General features: G+C 37.4%; 1 protein-coding gene across 4 annotated transcripts in view; it reads left to right on the plus strand.

The window, feature by feature from the left end:
* The window catches only part of NRIP1 (nuclear receptor interacting protein 1), a 107,739-nt gene that overhangs the window by 1,344 nt on the left and 83,760 nt on the right, over positions 1-22,635 (plus strand). The window contains exons 1-2 of one of the 4 annotated variants that reach the window (XM_006096323.3): positions 194-474; positions 19,245-19,326. The gene's annotated coding sequence lies outside the window, so the exon portion shown is untranslated. Of the gene's footprint in view, positions 1-193; positions 475-15,072; positions 15,094-16,074; positions 16,718-19,244; positions 19,327-22,635 lie in introns of those variants that run through there. The other 3 variants (XM_023760200.1, XM_006096324.3, XM_006096322.3) reach the window with 3 other exon arrangements.

A 22,635-nucleotide genomic window follows, 5' to 3' on the forward strand; every position in this document is an offset into this window, starting at 1 on the left:
CGTTCCCGGGGGGTTCCCGCCTTCCGGCCGGCTCGCGTCTACCGGGAACTCCTCGGGGTCCGGGCGCGGGGCCGGCAAGTTGTGCGGTTGGGCCCGGGCTCGCCGACCGGTCCGTGCCAGTCTCAGGTCGAGGGGCGGCCGCCGTGCGTCCCGCGAGCCGGGCGACCGGGCCTGGGTCGCGGCGCCCCGCTGCCCCCTCGGGCGCTTCTCGCCTCGCACCGCCCGGTCCTGCTGCCCAGGGCGTCCTGGGCGGCGCCGGGCGCAGCTCCTCGCCTCTCGCCGGTGCCTCCCTGCTCGGTGCTCGCGGGATTCCCGGACAGGAAAAGCCAGTAGGGAAAGGGACGGCGCCCTGGCCCCGCCGGAGCCCCAGGCCGGGTCGTCGGTCCTCGTCGTTGCCCTCCTGCGGGCCAGGCTCCTCGGACCCGAGGCCTCAGCCATCACTTTACCCGGAGCCAGAACCCCGGCTCGCGTTCAGTGAGTCCTGGGAGGCTGCTGCTCTTTCCTCCTGCATCTGCCTTCTTCTCGGGACTGTTGTTTTATGAAGGGTGTCCCTGGAAATCGTCTACGCATTCTCCCATCTTTCCCAGAGTAGTTTCCAAATTGTAGTCCAGTTGGTGCTCAGTCTGAAGGAACAAAGGAATCTACTGTGTCTTAGAGGCGAACAAGCTGGGAGTCGGTGACACATGTTGATCTCAGAAGCATTACAGGAGTTTCTACCTTCTAGCTCCTTAGTGACTAAATTGGGTTGTGAAGATAGTAACTAAGTACAGAATGATAAGTACTTGTGAGTTTTTAAAATATTGTTTTAATAGGACGTTGTATTTTGGAAAAAAATTAAGACGTTCCCAGCTACAAGGACTTTTTACTCGGTGCAACTAAGTTGGAGTTTGTCTCCAGTAATGTAAATGATTAAATGTGAGATTGTTCTGTCTTTAGAGGAAGAGAGACCGTCTATAGGTATCCAAAGTAAAAAGGTTATCGGGTTATATATGATAAATGCTCTTTATATTATGGGGGGGGGGAATTGTGAAGTAAAGGGCTTTGGAAGTTTATTCTTTAAAGTTATGAATTGCATTGAACCTGCTTATTAGTGAATCATAGGCTTAGCAAGTGGGTGGCATCTTCCTGATGTGATCATTCAATGTTTAATCACCAGTTTGCTACCTTTGTTGAAGAGACTGAACTAAGTGGACTTTTTAAACAAATGGTGCTTCAACTGCCTAGCACCTAATGTGGGTTGCTGCCTGTAGTATGTTGAAATGTAACTTGCACTGGTTTTGCCCAGCCATTAGGTAATGGGGATTGGGTTTAACTGGTTCAGAGGCTAGTGGCTTCATGACCAATAGTAACTTTTCTCTGCCTGGAATTAGTTCCTGGAGACAAAGAAGGGCCAGTCAGTAGAACAGCTACTGCCCTGCAGGCTGCAGAATTGTTACTCTAGTCTGTTTTATATATTCTCATGGGGAAAGACCCCTTTCCATACTTACCTCTGAAAGTGCCTGAGGTATGTGAGGGGAGAAAAATAAAAATGAAAATATAAATGGTTGGTTTTACTCAAATGAATTCTCTATAGTGCTTTTGAGGTAGTTGAAAACCAGATTTTACACCTTGCTTTAGACCCACTTCTTGCATGTGTCTCTGAACTATGCAGAACTTGGATTTTACTAATTTAAACACCCTAAAACATTGTAAGTTCCCAATAAAGAAGTGTCTTAAAAGAAGCTAAAGGCTCTTCTGACTCTTGGAGTTTTAAGAGCAAAACATCCAGATAAAATATAACCTATACCACCACCTAGAGTCTGTTTGTTAGTTTATTGCTCCTGAAGTTTGCTTAAATTGACGTCTCTTGTGGTTCCAATAGACCTAAAAAATGATTAAGAAGTGCTAGCTTACAAAAGGCCATCCAAGAGAACAAATATTTGTGTATTAAATAGCAAGTGTCAATTTAAATGATCCGTGCTACCTTTAGAATTGAATGCTATGACATATTAAGTTGAGTGGGCTGTTCTCCAAAAGATATTAATTCAGAAGAATTTAAAACAGGTATTCTCAGTTTGTGTCCCAAGGTAGCTCTCATTGTTTAAAGACTTTCTGCATTGTTACCAGAGATCCAAGAAATCTTCAAGAATCTAAATTCCATTCGGACTCCTTGAGGTCCAGGTGAAACAAAAGCAATGATAAAATAAAAATATAAGGGAATGTTAAAACTCCAAAAAATTCTGGAAATTCAAAGGTAAAAGAGAATGTAGGCTATAGTAGAATTGTGGTTCAGAGATGCGAAAAGTAAAATCAACGTGAAATAAAGTGGTAATCTGCCTTGTTGGTGGTTTATAGATAATAAAGCAATCTGTTAAATGGGAAACCTTAGGAAGGCAGCCTTGTTGCCACGTGGCTTATATTGTCCATGGAGGAAGTAATGTTCCTCGTTAAATGCTATAACCCGAGAAAAAGAAGGCCTCCAGGATCTTTAATTAAATACGAGTCGAACAGAGAGAACTAGAACACTGTATTAATTCTGTCAAACATCACTATTTTAGAACATTGAGGACAACTAAAAATGAATTAACTCATATCTGAAAGCAGAATTCTATGGAAGGTGACAGATGAGGTAAAACATGTCAATCCAGTGGAATAAATAGGGAGATAAGGAGATGTCATCCTTGGCTCTCTGGAACTATTAGAGGGAAGAATGTTATTATTAATTATACAGATTCCATTGCAAATCAGTACTAGAAGATGCTGGCATAGAAGTAATTTTAAACTAGCGTGGCTAAGGATATCTGACATTAAAGGAATTAGGTTTTTAGTTTTAAAACTTTAAGATTGTAAGCAACTTAAAAACAATAGTTTGTGTATCAGGTTAAAAGATAATTCTGCCCAAAATAAGTTCAAAACATCTCATTTTTATGAAGAAAATTTGTTTAATTAAAATTTTGATAGGTTCAGTTTTGCCTTTTAAACTTCAGGAATAGTTTTTAAAGTGTAGGTTAATAGAGAAGAAGGAGTTCTAGTCTATGCTAAGCCTCTCTTTTTATTGGTCTCGCTCTCGTCTCCTTTTCTACAATAAATAGCTGCTACATCTTTGGATGTTTTTGTCTATGAAAAGCCTTCTTCATTTGTTGCTTCTATTCTTGGCTGTGGTGGGGGTGAAGGTTCTTTACTCTTGTGCTTTTTCTATATGCCACTCCATGTGGCGTGGCTGATACACAGTTAGGGTAGATTTTGTTTTGTTTTAATAATGATTTACTGTTACATGGATGAAGACTGGGGAAAAAAGCATTTGCTCTTCTAACAAAGTCCTTTGTACCCATGTCTTCCAACTGGAGAAATATTTTTATGAAAAGCAACTTTTGATTACTATTGAAAAGTTGAACATTTTCAACAGAAGGGGGGGGGGGGGCACTTTCAGGATAATGAGTTCAAAGGCCTGAATTGAATTGTTCAAGATGCATATCCTTAAGTTGAAGTTTTTTGAAGGGACTGTGGGGGTGGGGAGCAAACTCATTCTGTAGTATTTAGGTAACACAACAATCAGAGAAATATAACACCAGGATAGTCACTAAGACTTGAGAAGGTAAAAATCAGGCATGTCAGATGATGAAGCAGGCTGATGGAATGGAACTGAGGATTATGTTCAGAGGTTGCAATGAACAAAAAGTAAACGAGATAGATCTTGTTTCTGTATCCTGTTTGCATCTGATGCTGAAGCAGGGACATGAATTGCTGATGGTAATGCAGTCCCTTTTATAAGAGCAGCAATATGACATAAATAGTGGTTGTTTGAGGGGGAGCAATGACAAATTTCCCATTTGTGCATTGTACACTTTGTTTTTTAAATTTCTCTTAAATATATCTAACAGAGGATCAACATTGGTTGCCAGAATAGAACCAGAAATTATAGTTTGGGGAAAAAATGAATTAATATTAGATTTTTTTAAATTATTCTTTTTAAGATCTGGTATTTTCCAATGGTCTTATTTGAACATGGAAAACAGAATGTTGAGGTTTGGGTGGTTAACTGGAGAACTCTTTGATGGGATATCTGATAATAGGATATTTGATGTAAATAATTACAGAAAGGGTGGTTTTATTTTTTTCAAACTAAATATAAGGATTGAGATAAGTAGGACCTTATACTAATTGCTGTCATTTATATATAGTACACACTGCATTATGCAAATTCAAATGGGTTCCTATACTATTTTGCAAATAGTAAAAATAAAGCACTACAAAACTTGTGGTATTTTAGGAACATAAGATAAGTTTTTTAAGATCGTAAAATATTGAGAAGAACAAGAATGAGGAAAATGTAAATGTTACACGTTTTACAACTATATTAGGATTTTGTTAAAATTAATACTTTGAACCATGCTGGAGATAACATTTAGACTAAAACTAGAAGCAATATAGTGAGAAACAGATTTGAAGAATTTGGAAGACTGGCAACTCACAGATATAGAAAAAAGTCACTTTTTGGAGATATGAAGTAAAAAGGACTCATTCTGTTTACTTAGTATTAAGATATTTTTAAAAGGCTGTAACAGATTTTAACATGGATTGTTCTTGAAGATAATTTTATAGATAATCACCTATTAAAGAAATTATAATTCATCTGATTTGTTTTTTGGTCAAAATAAATTTAAGAACTCCAGAATTTGTTGAAGCTTCAGCTAGGAAGATGCTTGTGGTATCCATCCATCCAACCAACCATCATCCCTCCCTCCCTTCGCACCTTCTTCCCTCCACTTTCCCTCCCTCCCTCCCTCCTTCCCTTCCTCCCTCTTTCAATAAATAGGGCTAGAATAAAAAAACATTTTGTTAAGAAACTTGGAAATAGAATTGCTTCTCTGACAGGGTTAATAGTTATGTTTTGAATTCTTTGTATGCCTCTGAATAAAGTTCTAAATTAAAACCCATATTCCTCTTTAGCTTTGTGTCATTTAGCAAAAATACATTTAAGAATGGAAGGAAGAGACCCTTATTTGACTGAAATTCCAGGTCATTCGTGTGACTAAGCCTACTGTCTCAAGAAATCTTAAACTGGAAGCCTGTTGGGAATTTGAGTCATCAGCTTAAGATACCATGGGGACTAGGACAATTCTCATTGACCTGATGTTGGTGTTTATTCAGAGCTTTGGTGGAAAGGAGTCTTTCACCCTTGAACTTCTAATTAAGAAAGTCATTTTTTAGTTACCTGTTAAATGATAATTCAAGGCTACTCCTTGTTTTCAAATCTATAATTTACTAATGGGTTGAGAACAACTCGGGAAATAAGGAATTAGAAGTTTTTGTTGTTAGTAGTGTGCTTTGATTATTCTACTTTTATTTTCTTTAACAGCTAAAATAGATAAGAGGAAAACTTAAGCCTCTTTGTGGGTAAGCTAGTTTTTTGTAGTTGTGTGCTTTTAATTGTTGAATTTGCCTCTACTGTACTAACGTGAACATGTTAATGTTGCTGAATTTAAAAAATCAAATGATAATTTAGCACTGCGATAGTAAGTAGGAAACTGCATTTATATTCAACCTTAAAATGAGAATAGTATTATAATTGTTTTGGTGATTTAATGACAATATAGATAAGAGCCTGACATGTAACAGGACACAATAAAAGTTGAAGAGTCAGAAGTTCAGAATAAAATGGGACTTCTCTCTTGAGGAATCTTATCTAAAAATCAAGAGATGTGAATTGCTTAAAGGATTACAACTGCTTTTTGAAATGCAGTCTTTAATGTTCTACAATAAAGTGGTAGATTTATACAGTGGAAAAAAGACAAATTAAGGAATGGAAGGAGGACAGAAAAAAGTGCAGAAAAATTATTTGAAAACATGTGAAACACTCCCAAATGGAATATAGAAATATCTTCAAAATAAATTAATCAGTTATATTTTTACCCCTAAAGGGAATATTTGCACAATGGGTCATGTAGGTTCAAATTTGATTTTTGAAAAGCATTTTAAAAGTATTTTTGTTTTGTTATTCACACATACTTTTCTAGCTTAGATTCTGCTACTAAAACAATATGATACAGATAAAAGGAGCATCATTTTATATATCTGGGCAACATCCATAGAATCTGTATAACGGAGTAAGATTTGATTTTTAAATTCAGAAATTCTGACTATACATCAATATATGCTCTTGTTGACAATAAGCAGTAAAGATTTCAAGCCTGTTATTTTAAAAGGAGAGTAGAGATGATTGGGTAAAAACTTGAACTATAAAACAGTTGTTTTCTAGTTACTTGCCTTTAGCCTTTTTTATTGGGATGAAGAGCAGGGAAAGGAAGATGATTTTGTGCTGGTCACTTGACAGTTCCCCGGTGACAGATAGGTATCATTTTCTCTATTTTACAGGTAAAGAAACCTACTAGTAGTCTGAGAGATGCCTTAGTAACTTGCCTGAGGTCACAAAGCTAATTTCATTGATAACAATTTGCTTTTTCCTGAGAGTATGCCATCATTTGAAGAGAAAAGCAGTCTCTCTTTGATTTTTAGAAAGTCATCAAAAAACCCTCCTCGCAGTCTGATGGCCACAGAACTCATGCAGCACATAGTCTACCTAGCCTGGATTCTCAGACCAGTCTTGCTGGGAAGGATATCCTTCCAATATATGATTTGTGCAGCAGTTGATGTCAGTTGTCAGAGCTGATGTCCTGCTCCCTGTGCTTACTGGGGAAATGTCTTCACCAAGAGCAACTATGCAATGCTAACCTCTGTGAAGTGTACCACAGAATTACCATAGTGTTCTTTGGGGCAGAGAAAGCAACTGTTTCTTGATATAATTCATTAAAATAGCTTGTCATGGTCTTAATCCAGGTATTCCCAAGGCTAATTATATTTGCCTACTTCAAGGAGCAGTTGTAGCAAATTCAGAGCCATAGCTCTTCTTGGTTGAAAAGTTAAACCTCCTGACTATTACAATTCTTTATGTGATTTTTTTTATTGCCCTGTCTTCATCCACAATAATTTTATTTTAAAGACTATCCTATACTAATAAGCTAGGTTTTGCAATAAAAAGAGGAAATTGATAGTGCATTTGTAGTTTACCAGAGGGAAGCAGAAATAGAGAGATGAGGAGTATTTGGCTTCATTTTGGGAGTAGACCATGGTGAAGAAAGATTTTTGAGATACGGAGGTGTGTAGCATAAAGTATTTTTAAAGTACACATCAGGCATGTTCTTTTATTGTTGAGGTAATGAGAAATGTGGTTATAAATCTCTCCAAATCTTTTTACTTGCCTCATTTAAAATTTATGGAATTTTGAACCCAAAAGAATCAAGCTGAGTGGTTCCCTCTACACTAAAAGGTATAGTCAAATTGAAACTATATTGGAGACGTAAGTCTCCTATACATAATATTTTCTAGTGAGCTTTGGATTTTTGAATTGCCAAGTAAATGTTGGATAAACAAAAGTGTTTGTATAAAAGCTGCATAGAAATGTTTTACTATGATTTATTAAGATAATATATTGTATCTAGCCAAATAAGAGAGATATTGTTTTAGTGAACAGTCTGGGGGAAAATATATATTTCTGGAGTTCAGATATATATATATATATATATATATATAAATAAATATATATAAATAAAATATTCTTTCTTTAATCCATTCATGCCTTTTTAAAAGTTTAATTAAAATAGACAAGGATTAAAGATCGAAGTTTTTTTATTCACCACTGTCCAGTGTTATTCAGGCAAAACTCAAGCAGCGAATGCCCCATTGTTCACTTCGTTAGTAAAATGTTACTCTTACCTATCTTGCTAATCCATGCTTGACCAGAATTGCTGTAACGTTTTCTTCTTTTTTAACTTTTATATATATATATACCAGAGGCCCGATGCACGAAATTCACGCAAGGGGCTCAGCCCTTGCAGCCGCAGTGGCTTGCCTTGGCCCTCGCAGTCCTGGCTATGTCCGGAAGGTCTTTCGGCTGTCTGGTCTAATTAGCATATTACTCTTTTATTATTATAGATAGTTGTTGTTTTTTTTTGACTTGGGCTTTCACAAATTGAAGTAATTTCATAGAAACCTTAGGTTTTTTGGTTGGAAGGGAATTTGATATGGATGCTCTGGGTTTAAACATACTGTCTCAGAGGTACCTTGTTCTACTTCCCCATTATTAAACAAGTCAATTTATAGAGGCATCTTGCTTAATGAAAAGCACATAGGATAGGTGGTTGGTGTGGACTGTATACTAAATAGTGATAAATGCTACCATTTAGTACTGATACACCTTTTTTTCTTGGTCTTTTTTTTCTTTATTTTTGTTTCCTCTTCCCCCTATTTTTCCTTCTCAATTTCTCATCCTTTTTTTATTTTTATTTATTTTTATTAAGGGTATCCTTGTGATACAGTTAGGTAAATGATTAATTTCACATTTTTATTATTGTTGGTAATTAACAATTTCTTAAACATTTATTGTCTACATTTTACACAGGAAGAAATTGAGCCCTAAGAATTTAAATAAATCTTAAACTCATATAGCTAGCAGTTGGGTAAACCCAGGATAAGAAACCAAGTCTTAATTTATTTCACACTTTTTTGGTTTTCACTAAATCAGTCTCAGAATGAGGGGCTTGTGTTTCAGGTGTTAAAGAGTAGTCCAAGCAAACACATAGGAAGGATCTATGATGACCAGAAGGACTGTGCCTTCTTAAGAAGGAGATTAGAAAAGGCCAATTATATCATCCTTGTTTTTGTAGCCTGTTTTCTTCGCATGCTATTGAAACATGGTCTTCAGAACAGTCTTATGATTTATTTGATATTCTGGTACTTGGAATGTACTTTTTAGGCTGAGAATTTAAAAAAAAATTTACAGTACACGTGAACATCTGTTCCTCAGCTTTGTTTCTGCATGTATACACATTTATAGTTCTATTTTAAAAATCAGCAGGGGAAATTCTTTTTGTAGATTAACAGAGCCAGGTACCTTTAGTCAACTAGTATGATCAGAATACTCACAGGCCAGCTCTACTTATTACTGAAAAGTCATGTCCTAAAACCATTAGTGGAGGTGAGTGGGTCTTTGGGTTTAATTTGGAACATAATGCGAAGATTATGGAACCCATTCCCGTATTTTCCTATGAATAGGTAACAAGATGAGAGGCCACTGTGTGGACCTTTGCTGATAATGTGCCCTGAACCAACCCTCTAGATCTACCCCCTAGAAAGCAAGCAAGAGAGAAGAGATCTAATGGTAGCTGTTTATGTGGGCCACAGACAGACCACATTCCTGACCTTGGTTAAACAAACAGGAAAGAAATATTCCCACTTATGGGATAGTGGGGAAGAGAGCGTAGATGCTGAGACAGTCCCCAAGCCTCTAACAAGATCCGATTTGTCTCTCATGGTTCTCTTCATTGTAATTAATGGTCACACTTGCTTAGTGTAATGTCTGTCTTCCTCGGTGAAGGGTAAGCCCCATGAATAGGAGTATATTCATCAGTGTGTTGTCCGTGCTGTAGTTGCCTGGCACAGAGAAGGCTGTTATAAACATTTTTGAATTGCACTGTACCTGTGCCAGCTCTTGAGAAAATCTGGCTTTTTTCGGGGGGAGAGTCAGGAATGGAGCCTCTGTGTATTTATATATAATAGCTGCTAATTATTATGTATAAGTTGTGCATAATAGCTGCTGTTCTACATTTTTTTCTTTAATGTATTTAAATTAGAACTTCTAAAAGGAATAATATTCCTTCCTTAAAATGTATCATCTTTTTACAGGCATATTAATTATGAAGGGACAACTGAACCTAACTGTTGGTGACATTATAATTACTTGGCACTTGGGATTATTTTGTAATGCTCTTTCTTTAAAAACACTCAATTTATAATATAGAAAACATGGTCAACAGAATCTTTGGGGGGCATTTAAATTTTTTTTAAGGAAATGAAACAAAATATTTCTAGAATCTTATAGTCAGGTTCCTTAGTCACTTCCAGTTGTCGTAAGAATCCACCAGTTTGACACATTTAATGGCATTGGATTTGACGAGTTGGGAAGGAGGGGGGCCTCTCAAATCTCATGTTTAGAGTAAATTTTGACATTCAATAATCTTAAAAGTTAGAGGGTATCAAGAATGACTTGATTCAAACCAGTAAGTTATAGGACTTTAGTATATGAAGCCCTTTTGTTATTTTTTATAAATTGAGATTTGTTCTTTTCTAGAGGTGAATTTTCTTTTAGAACACTGTCATGTTCAACTAGATTAATAATGCTAAGGCAGAAGAGAAAATTATTTTAAAATGGAGCTCAGAAATTTCCAGACTAGCAATTTTCAAATGCTAAAGAAAATGTATAGATTATCTGGGTTATATATTTACAGCATTGAGATTTAACAAATGCTCTTAAAATATCTTTAACCCATTTTCTTGTTCTGTGAAGACAAAGTTTTTTTACTAAACTTAATTTTGCTTGCGTGGAAGTAGATGTCTTTTGTAAACAGAAAAACCATCTCTTCTCATGGTTCATATATTTTTCTGTGTAGTCACATGCTTATAAGTCATAGGAAAAGAAGATATATAGACTAATGGACTATTGTCCTCAGTAAAGAGTAAAAACTTAGAACACTATCCTATATAATCAAAGCCTACTATGCAAATCAACCTAACAGCAGAACAACCAGTGGAATGACCAGTCGCTATGATGCGCACTGACCACCAGGGGGCAGACTTTCAATGCAGGAGCTACCCCCAGCCCTCAGGTCCCAGGCCAGCCAAGGTGGGTGCCAGCTGGGGCCCCCAATCGCCCTTCCAGTTGCCCTGCAGATCGGCCCTCTTTGCCTAGGGACCCTAACCGTGCACGAATTTCGTGCACAGGGCCTCTAGTGTAGTATATCCTTCTTTGTGCTTTCATCAGTGCATATCCTGAGTATCCAAACTGCCTTTTTCTTTCTTTGCCTGTCAATATGTTATAGAGTGCATCAATTCTATACATTAATATGAATTTTTCACTGTTGAATTCCTCAGCAGAGATGCAAACTTATTTTCTATTTTCATGAACAGACTCTTATAACTAAGGCATGATGTCTCATTTAAATTAACATTATTTGCCAGTGCACTAAAAAAATGCAAATGAGACTCTAAATCATTGCTTTGCTGCTACAAGTGTTTGTTTTAGTTTTGACTACTCATCCATCTGCGTGCTTTACATTTTATACATCTTTGTGTATGTTCCTCCAATAGATACTTTCCTTTGAAGGCATTATTCTAATAACATGAACACATTCACTTTGAGTTTTAAACTCTTGTACCACAATCTCTTTTTTCCTCTTAAAAAGTAGTGAATTTTGTCCCAATGACAAAATTATTCATCATTTCATCACAACTCTGAATAATACTTCATTTGAAAACTATTATCTCTTCCATTTTATAATTGCGCTAACCTGTATGGTTCCAAGTTGCTAAAGGCAAAAATGACAATATTTGTTAATATTTGAAAATAGGCATTGGGCCTTTGGGAAGTCAGCCAAAAATATGAAATTAAAATCTGACTTTAAATTTTTTGAAAATGTAAAATTGATATGCTTTTTCTAACAAGTTATACATAGAAATCCAAATTTTATTTTGTTAATTGACCTTTAATTGTATAGAATAGTAAAATGTTTTGTAGTTATATGAAGTGGAAAGAGACATAATAAGACACATTATTATATACTAACACAAAAATCCCCCTGTGATAATAGCTTGCTAGTTTGGACTACATTTCATTTCATTTTGCAGTGAATTTTAAAGTTTTTATTTTTTAGACTTCTGATAAATGTGAACAGCAATCCATATACATATAGGTGTAAAAATAATTTTAACAATAACCAGCTGTGAATTTGTCCATTGGGGTTAAGTAGCAACTTGTAATTGCTTTCTGGATCTTAAGTCATTTGCCCTATTGAATACTTAAATAAATCATCAGGGAAAAAAATGTATTTCATGCATATTGCTGTTTAAGTGTTGCATAATTTAGCAGTTCTAAACAACCATTGCTACTTTTAAAAAGAAAAAAAGTAGTGAGGGGCTAGAAATTTTTGGTGTGGGGAGGAAAGGAAAAAATTACTTCTAAACTCTGTTGATGGCCCCGTTTATTTTGCTTTAGATCTATGTGTGTGGTATAGTCGTGGTAAAATGTAATGAGTTGTGGTGAAAACATTAGTAACCATAATACACTGCTGGGTAGTTTATTAATCAGAGGTACCATGGAGAATAAAAGATTAGAGCTAGAGATTAGATAGATTCAATGAGGCTCCTCTGATGCCATGAAATGGGAGAGTCATTTAGTGTTTTCGGGCTTCAGTTCGTAAAAAAAGTCGGTGGACTAGATTGATAATTTGGTTCTTCTCCACTGTAGACTCTCTAAGAATCAGTATCACTCCAAAAGTGAAGTCTTACTGTTGTATGCTTTGAGCAACAAGGTGCATAGAGCTAAGGGTTGGGAGGATGTTCCTTACGATTTTTTGAGCATGGCATTTAATATTTTATAGCAAAGTTTTTAGTTTAGCATAATTGAACTTGTACTAGATAGGGTTAATAGACTAGAACAAAAGGTCAAAGCATAAGGCATTAGGCTTAATTAAGGGAGAGCAGGAGTGGCAGGAGTGTGTGACAGTTAAATGGGTTTCCCACAGACTAATGTCGGTTACAGTGCAACCATGCCTCAACTTAAGTGGGTTATTTTGTGCAAAGGGCAGCAGTGATTAGCAGTTTGACATGCCAGACACTTCTGGCCAATCCCATCTGTTTTAGAGGTTAAAAAAGCACACCTTTATGAGCTGATGGATTGATTTGTGTGCCCGTCTGGTAAAGATTAGAAGTCCAAGGCCAATGCAGTAAATGTCAGTTATAGAATATTGTACTTTCCTCCTTGGCTCATTGTTTTAACCGCCAACTGTTTTATAATGGGAGATAATTGCTATTTATGGAATTGAATGCAAGATGGGTGGGGGAACAGGTGAGAGAGGAAGAAAAATATTTCCTAAATGGAATTGTGAATTAACATATTCTCTAGCAGGTATTTCAAATGGAGAGATGGTCTACTCTAGATAACACTTGATTTTATGGAGTGTTTATGGCTTATTCCCTATAGTTGGAGTCACATAGTTCTTTTCTGAGTGTTACCTAAGCAACCCTGTCAGTCCAGGATTTAATTTTATATACTCAACTGGTAAGTACTCAGGTACCTCTTTTACAGACTAATGGATAGTTTACCTCCAAACCATCAAATATATTTAAGAAATGTAATATTTTGTTCATTAACCTCATGGGGAAGAGGAAGGGAAAAGAAAAAATAGAAAGACACACACACGTGGCTTTGTGGGCAGGATTTACTAGGCTCACCTGAGGTTGATGCATTGTGTTAAAATTAAGTGTGTCTAAACCTAGACTCAGAGCTATCTCTTTATTTAACTTTGAGATCTGTAAGAGTGATGCCATTAATATAGTTTATTTTCAGTTCAAGGTTGTAGCCCATTTAAAAATACGCAAAGGCTTTAACACATCCATGAAAAGGAAAATCCTAATTTTATGTAGATGAATTAGAGCTTAGGAATTGTGATCATAATCAATGAGCTTTAGGAGTATAAAGCTTTCAGTCTTTTGGGTGGACAGAGGAAGTATTTGAGAAATAACAAAGTTATCTTTATCATCAAATTACTACCAACCTAAAATTTGAATTCAGATAAAAATATAACCAAGAACATTGGAAATAATATTAGAAGATTTTGATTGGCCCCCTTGCTTTTATACTTCTCAAAGTATGTGAACCATGAATTGCCTGTTACATAATTATGCAGATTACAGTTGACCCTTGAACAACACCTGGGGTTAGGTGTGCCTTCTCCCTCCCTAATTGCTCCCCCCCAGTTGAAAATCCTGTATAACTTTTGACTCCCCATAAACTTAAGTTGTCCTTCATTATCCTCAGAGGATTGGTTCCAGTACCTCTGTGGATACCAAAATCCACAGATGTTAAAGTCTCTTATATAGAATGGCATACAGTTGGCCCTCCACATCCACAGATCCTAATTGTGGATCAAAAATAGTACAGGTATTTATTGAATATAAATATCTGTGTATAAGGGGATCCACATAGTTCAAACCCATGTTGTTCAAAGGTCAACTGTAGATATATTGTATTAGACCTTGAATTGCTTTTTAAAGAAAGAAAATTAAAATATCTAAACAGGATATGGTCACTGAACGTTACATGTGATTCATAATAGTAACTAGTATCTTTAAAAATATTTTTTATTTTACTACTGAGAAATTCCAAAGGAAATTGGCTTAACTTATAAAGAGAAATTAAGGTGTTTATTTCTCATTTAGAAAAGACAAAGTAACATCATATTATTGGAGTTTATTTAGGATTGTGGTACTTAAATATGTATTCATCCTGTGTTTTTTGTGGAGTAGCATCAAATGAAACAATTTGGATCCATTATAGATTTACACGATAAAGGTCTTGCCCTTCTACCAAGGGAGAGAAGGTATAAAGGCATAAATTTTATAATACTGTTTCTCTTTCATTAAATCATTTCTAAATTGCAAAAGATTGGCTTGAGTAGTATAAAAGTACTTGTGTAGTAAAATAAATAATGGAAATTTATCTAATTTAATGGACACATACTTCTTAAATGAATTTCCTGGTGATATTATAATAAACCAAAAAAAATTGGCATTCTACATTTGTGCCATTATGACAAACATTTTTAGTGTAACCTAGATTCCATTCTTTATAGTTTCCTTCCCTTTTCTCCAGTAAACTCAAGTGCCAATAATACCTCGTTTGTGTTAGAATTTTACTAAACTGAAGGAAAATATTTTGTAGAGTTAACTTGTTTTTGTGTGTTTTGATATATTCTGAGGTTTTTGAAAAATATATGTTGTCCCTTATAATCTATGGTCGTTAATTTCTGTCATTTTATTGTGCTTCCTTAGTTTTACTAATGTGGCATTATTGGCTTTGAGACATGCATGTTAAGTCTTCTGCTCCTCTAAGCAAATTAGTTGGACATATGCTTATTTAGGTTAAAAAAAAAAAAAAGCAAAAACTCTTAATATACAGATGCTCCTCAACTTATGATGGTGTTACATTCTGAAAAACCCATCGTAAGTTGAAAATACATTCAATACCTAATCTACTAATCACCATAACTTAGCCTAACCTACCTTTAATGTGCTCAGAACACTTCCATTAGCCTACAGTTGGGCAGTTATCTTGAGTTTCATCTCAAAAGTCATTGCCTTCCTCCTTTTCCCACTAGAAGCAGAAGACACAAATGAACATTTTGTAGACCTGATGGGATGTGAAAACAAAACACAATATCCAAAAAATGCTGGCAGCACAGTACACTGTAAAGTATCAGTTGTTTACCCTTGATAGCTGGCTGACTGGGAGCTGCAGCCCACTGCCACTGTCCATTGTCACAAGGGAGAGAGTATCATACAGCATTTAGCTAGCCCAGGAAAATACCAAAATTCAAAATTTGATGTATGGTTTCTACTGAATGCATTTAGCTTTTGCACTATTGTAAAGTTGAAAAAAATGATAAGTTGAACCATCAAAAGTCAGGGATTGTCTGTACTTAGGATGCTGTTTTTTCAGTTCTTGTCCTAAAATTTTTATAGCTTCGTAACCTGAATTTTAGTTGTTAGCAATTTTTATGAGACACTGGAAAAAAAGAATTGCCCTATTTCATGTTTTGATTTTAAATGTTGTTAGGGTATAGAATTGTCATTTGTCTCTATTCAGGCAGATTGGTGTTAATAAGGAAACCGTAATATGTGATAAACTTATTTAAATATATAGTCTTAGTATATATTTATATTTGTAAAATTAATGTGTTTATATGTAATACATTTCAAATAGAGATGTACCTGTTAATTGCACTATGCATTTGGTGTCTCCTAATGAGGGAGGGAGAAGGTGCTACCACACTGTCTTAAGTAGATCATTCCTCCTGGGTAAATTGCATCATTTTCCTTGTTTTATAATTATTTATTTATTTATTTTATTTTAAAAAGAGGAAGGGAGAGGGAGGGAGAGAGAGAGAAACATCAGTGGTGAGAATCATTGATCAGCTGCCTCCTGCACACCCCACAACCCGGGCAGATGCCCTGGCTGGGAAACGAACTGTGACCTCCTGGTTCATAGGTTGATGCTCAACCACTGAGCCATGCTGGCTGGACATACATTTTACTTTTTTGTAATGTGACCTTGAGTCAGTGACTTCAGCCCAGAATAGTTTCAAAGTCATGTAAATAAAAGCAATTAAGGTATTATTTATCACCTTACATAGTTCAGATGGGATCTTATTGGATAGAGAGGTTTGTTTGCTTTATGTGGAAGGTCAGAATAAGGTTAAATTTTATTACGTAAAATGATTTGGTGATGTTTTTATTTAGCTGCTGAAAAAGTAGTGTCCTAATAGGAAATGATTTGGGGCCAAAAAATAAAACCCAAACCCACAAAAAAAAAACAGCAACACATTTTTTTTTAAAGCAGTAGGAAGTCTCTTCAAGGTGTTTGTGTGTTTGTTTTTTCTAATAGTTATAATTCTACTTTAAGGTGATACTTTCTGTCTTCTAAAGTTTGGGGAACATTGTGCCTTTAGTGTTGATACTTTTTTTTTTTTTTTTGCTGACAATGCTTTATTGGACGTCATGAATACAACTGACATGGAAATGAAGTGGATACAGTCATGCCCAACTGACATGCAGTTCACAGTTAATTGTGAGAGTTTGAAAAGTTAACAAGTGTGATTAGCATTTTTCATAAATATATTGATTTCTGAAAAACATTTTTAGTAACTACTTAGTTTAAAAAAATACATATTGATCAAAAGGAAAAACTCAAAATCTATTAAGTGGATAATCCCTAGTGTTGATTCTAAGTATTTTGACTTACACATATAAGTGACATTTCCTGCTGCAGATGGAGGGTAGCTTAGGAGCTGCCAATATGTGCTTAGGGGATTTGTGTTAATGTCCATTTATCATGCCAATGGGGTGTAGGACCTCAGACAGTAGGACTGGAGTCCCAATTCACCTATAAAGAGACCTGCTACCCAGCTAGGCTAATTGTCTATAGGGGTTGGCAGAGCATTGACATAGATAAAGGGTGTCCCAAAATTCACACAAGAAGTAATTTTGATAGAAAACACAGGTTTATAATTGTAAATTTTTATTGATTCATAAAGTATACAGTATAGGGGTTATGTATGGAATAGCACATCGGGCAAAATATCCACAACGTGTCACTGTTTGGTGTGGAATTTTGGCTGGAGGCATCATCGGACCATTCTTCTTCGAAAATGCGGCTGCTCAGGCAATAACAGTTAATGGTGCTCGCTATCTCAACATGATAATCCAGTTTTTTGTGCCTAAATTGCAAGATATGGATGTGGACGACATATGGTTTCAACAAGATGGTGCCACATGCCATACAGCCCGAGAAACAATTCAATTACTGCATGAGTCATTTTCTGGTCGTGTAATTTCCCGTTTTGGTGATCAGAATTGGCCGCCCAGATCATGGGATTTAACGCCGTTGGACTTTTTTCTTTGGGATTTTTTGAAGTCTAAGGTTTATGCCAACAAGCCCACGACCACCCATGCCTTGATGGAGGAAATGGAGCTCTGTATCAACGAAATTCAGCCACATTTATGCAAAACGGTCATGGAAAATTTCAACAAAAGAGTGCGTATGTGCCAGCAAAGCCGTGGAGGCCATTTACCCGATATGCTATTTCATACATAACCCTATACTGTATACTTTATGAATCAATAAAAAATTTACAATTTTTCATTATAAACCTGTGTTTTCTATCAAAATTACTTCTTGCGTGAATTTTGGGACACCCTTTACTTGAAAAGTCTTGCTGATGAAGAACTGAGGTGGGGGGGCGGGGGGAAGATGAGAGAGAGAAAGAGAAAGAATGAAGTAATTAAAAGAAAGGCAAGTATGCTTGGCCAGCATAGCTCAGTGGTTGATCATCGACCTATGAACCAGGAGGTCACAGTTCGATTCCCGGTCAGGGCACATGCCTGGGTTACGGGCTTGATTTCTAGTGTGGGCTGTGTAGGAGGCAGCTGATGAATAATTCCTCCCCCATCATTGATGTTTCTCTCTCTCTCTCTCTCTCTGCCCCCCCTTCCTCTCTGAAATCAATAAAAATGTTTTTTTGTTTCTTTTTTAAAGAAAGGCAACTATTGTCCCTTGTAGTTGAACCATATAACTTTCTTTTATGGTATTTTTTATTTCAGCATGGTATAATAATTGATAACATTTCTAAGATCCAGTGGCTTATTAAAACAATTACTGAGCATCTGCTCTGTACCTTGCATCATGCTAGGTATTGGGAGATTCAAAGATGAATGAAAAGTTCACAGGGAGAATGACAATAAGCAAGATATTGAGACAGTGACTTAGAGTTACAGTGGTTGAAGAGCCTTCCCTCCTAGGGTATTGAGGAAGCATCTCTCAGACATTTGGTACCCATGTATGGTTTTAGGGAGACTAATGACCACTGGTAAAATGAAGAAATAAGTAAAATAGCTACTTTATTTTGAGAGGTTAAAGTTCAGGTTTATGGACCTATTTCTGGGCTAAGCTATCATTTATGAGTATAAGTTATAGGTTATAGGATAGAAATTGAGAATTCTAGAAATGTAAAACAGATATAAGGACAGTGACTGATATAAATGGAATGCTGCTGTAATGGAGCCAGGGAGTTTGTATCATGCCTTCTCTATCTCCAACTAGCTTCACTGTCCTTGGCCTGCTGATCAATGTGAAGTTTCCTCAGCTACCACAGTATTAAATGGAGACTGTGCCTCTTGCCCAAAACATTTCACCCACTGTTTTGTTCCTGAAAGTATAAACTTTCCCACAAGTTGATGCCATTCTAGATCTAGGATGGTTCTAATTCTGAGTTTAACAACTTTTGTTCCCAGTGGTCAAGAAAAAAAAAAGGGGGTTGTTTCAAACTCTCTGTTGACTACTATAAAAATGTAATAAAAACAAGTCTATTTTGGTAAATAATTTTATAATGCAGGTTTTTTTAAATCAGATTTGGTCAACAGCTATGCCCAAGGAAAGCATGTATAGTTAAGAATATTTTTATCTTGCCATAAATCTTGTTTGTTTTCTGAGTTTAGTTTATTTTAGTCAGTAGTTAGGATTTTGTTGTAAAACATACTATTTGTTTTTTTAAAGATAAGATGCACTTGAAGTAACACTTATTTCTCTTAATTTTCAGGAATTGTTTGGATTGTGAGCTATTTCAGAACTCTGTTCTCAGGACCCATTATTTTAACATTTGACAGAAACACTTCCAGAAGGTATTGTATTTTGTGTCATTGTTCCATTTTTTAGAAAATGTAGATAAGCCATTTCAATGATAGGAAAGAAGATTATGCCATATTTTTCTACTTATTTTTCTTTTAAGTTTTTGTATTGATAAATTAGATGTTTGATATTTGTAACAGAGGCGTACATTTAAGTGTTGGTAAATTTTGAATTTAGTGTGAGTGAAAGAAATCCGATTTAGATGGAACCAGTTTTGCCTGTTTTAAACATCAGAAGCATTTCACCTTTTCAGTATTGCACAATTTATAAGAATGTTTTGATTCAAAATGAGATATAAAATGTTCCTGTTTTAGACATTGTGAAATATACATTAAATAAAGCAGGCAGTCCTAAGGTCTTCCTACCTATGAAAACTCTACCTTCTATTTTATGGATCAGCTGCCATCTTTCTATCAGTGTTTCATCAGGATCCATGGACTTAGGCAACCAGGTCACCCACCTCTGCCTCTGAATGCCCATCTACTAAATTCCCTGTCTGCATTATCACATGCGGTTAGGTTGATGTAGCATTACAGTTTATCTGCTTGTTGGCCCAGAGTCTCAGAACATGTGATGTATTACTAGGAAGGAAAGGGATAGTAAGATTGTCAGTTGAGCAGCTTACCTGCTTCATGTTCTGTCTTTGCAACCCCCAAACCCATGTGAATACACCAACTAGTTTGACTAGTTAGTGATAAACACGGTTCCATTCAGCCATATTCGAGGTTTCCTTGTTAGTGTCCACCTTTCCACCTCCCTTAAGTCTTGTGTTCAAGGGCGGGGAAGAAAAAGGACACATATGTAATACCCTTTGTAATACTTTAAGCAATAAAAAAACATAAAAAATAAAAAAAACAACAAAAAAACTTGCCAGCTGTCTTGCTTGGAATAGAAAGAAATGAAAGAAGGGCACTTAAATTCATTTAATTAAATGATATATTTTTAAAAATATGTTTATTTTTAACTAGAGGCGCAGTGCATGAAATTCATGCACTTGGGAGGGGGGGTCCCCCAGCCTGTCCTGTGCCCTCTCACAGTGCGGGATCCCCGCGATCTATCGCCCCAAGGAGGTAGGCCCCTCCCACTCATCCGGGGTTCCTCATTGGGTTTCCCCAAAGAGGTAGGCTGGAGCCGGGGGTCCTGCCTCCGCACCATGGGACCCCCAAGCCTCGCTGCACAGAGCCACAGGCCCTGCCTTTGCGCCACGCATGCAGTGTCAAGCCCCTGCCCACCCACGTGCGCATGCAGCCCCACCCACCCGCGCGTGCCCTTTGTGCACACAGTCTCTTGGTGATCTTTCGTTGCGGTATGAGGGTGTCATGGCGTGAGGGCATGACGACCACATAGGCTTTTATTAATAGGATTTTTCGGAGAGACAGAAAGGGAGAGAGATAGATAGAAACATTGATGAGAAAGAAGCATCAATAGGCTGCCTCCTACACGCGCCCTACTGGGAATAGAGGCTGCAACCCCAGGCATGTGCCTGACCAGAATCACACTGGTGACCTCTTGGTTCATGGGTCAATGCTCAACTACTGAGGCACACTGGTTGGGCAAAATGATACATTTCTTAAAGTTGTAGTAAATAGGTCAAATTCTTTCAGTACATATTTACTTTATTAACTGGATATTCATGATTTATATTCACATGAAATAACACAAAAACCAGTTTTACATATTTTCTGAATCACTTGTTAAGGAGTATGAATTTCTAAAATTAGATGAATATAGTTTTTTTTATGTTTCCATAGCATAATATATTGGACTTTTAAATTAGAAACTCTCTATGTTCAAGATTATTTACTTTTAGAGGCCCCAGCCAGACCTGTGTCCTCTCGCAATCTGGGACCCCTTGGGGAATGTCGGGCCTAAACCGGCAGTTGGACACCCCTCTCGCAATCCAGGATGCTGTATGCACCAGTAATCATGCTTTTTATTCAGGTGAAAGGCATCTTGCTGTTGTATGGGCAGCTACATTTTTTTCTCCTGATTATAAAAAGTAGTACATAACATGATTTTTCTGAGGCAGTAGTACCATTTTCCCCATCTTATGGATGGAAAAACTGAAGCAGAGAGAATTGGCTTTGTCACACAGTTACAGGTGTCAGAATCAGGGCTGACCACAAAATGTGCAGATCAGAGTCCATGCATGTTATTGCTGCATCATCCTGTTTTTTTTCAGTGTTAGAGTAGCCTTGCCAGGTTTTAATTTTTAAATCTAAGAGACTGTTCCCAATATATAGGGTAGGGTCCCTAGGCCTGGCTGGTGATCAGGGCCGATTTGTGGGGCGACCGGTGGGCGGGGCGATTGGGGGCCCTTGTTGACAGCCACCTTGGCTGGCGGCCTGGCGCCGCCCACTCGCTGGCCCTCCCCCGCCAGTCTCCTCCCTCTTGGGGGGCAGATGCTGGTCGGGGGAAGCTCATGCATTGAGCGTCTGCCCCCTGGTGGTCAGTGCATGTCATAACGCCCAGTCGTTACGCTAGTTGTTATGCTTTTCGGTCAATTTGCATATCAGGATTTTATTATATACTAGAGGCCCGGTGCACAAAAATTTGTGCACTTGGGGGGGAGGGGGGGTCCCTCAGCCCGGCCTGTGCCCTCTCGCAGTGCGGGATCCCCGCGATCTATCGCCCCAAGGAGGTAGGCCCCTCCCACTCATCCGGGGTTCCTCATTGGGTTTCCCCAAAGAGGTAGGCTGGAGCCGGGGGTCCTGCCTCCGCACCATGGGACCCCCAAGCCTCGCTGCACAGAGCCACAGGCCCTGCCTTTGCGCCACGCATGCAGTGTCAAGCCCCTGCCCACCCACGTGCGCATGCAGCCCCACCCACCCGCGCGTGCCCTTTGTGCACACAGTCTCTTGGTGATCTTTCGTTGCGGTATGAGGGTGTCATGGCGTGAGGGGCATGACGACCACATAGGCTTTTATTAATAGGATTTTTCGGAGAGACAGAAAGGGAGAGAGATAGATAGAAACATTGATGAGAAAGAAGCATCAATAGGCTGCCTCCTACACACGCCCTACTGGGAATAGAGGCTGCAACCCCAGGCATGTGCCTGACCAGAATCACACTGGTGACCTCTTGGTTCATGGGTCAATGCTCAACTACTGAGGCACATTGGTTGGGCAAAATGATACATTTCTTAAAGTTGTAGTAAATAGGTCAAATTCTTTCAGTACATATTTACTTTATTAACTGGATATTCATGATTTATATTCACATGAAATAACACAAAAACCAGTTTTACATATTTTCTGAATCACTTGTTAAGGAGTATGAATTTCTAAAATTAGATGAATATA

Source organism: Myotis lucifugus, unplaced genomic scaffold, assembly GCF_000147115.1.
Source record: "Myotis lucifugus unplaced genomic scaffold, Myoluc2.0 scaffold_175, whole genome shotgun sequence".
Lineage (NCBI taxonomy): Eukaryota > Metazoa > Chordata > Mammalia > Chiroptera > Vespertilionidae > Myotis > Myotis lucifugus.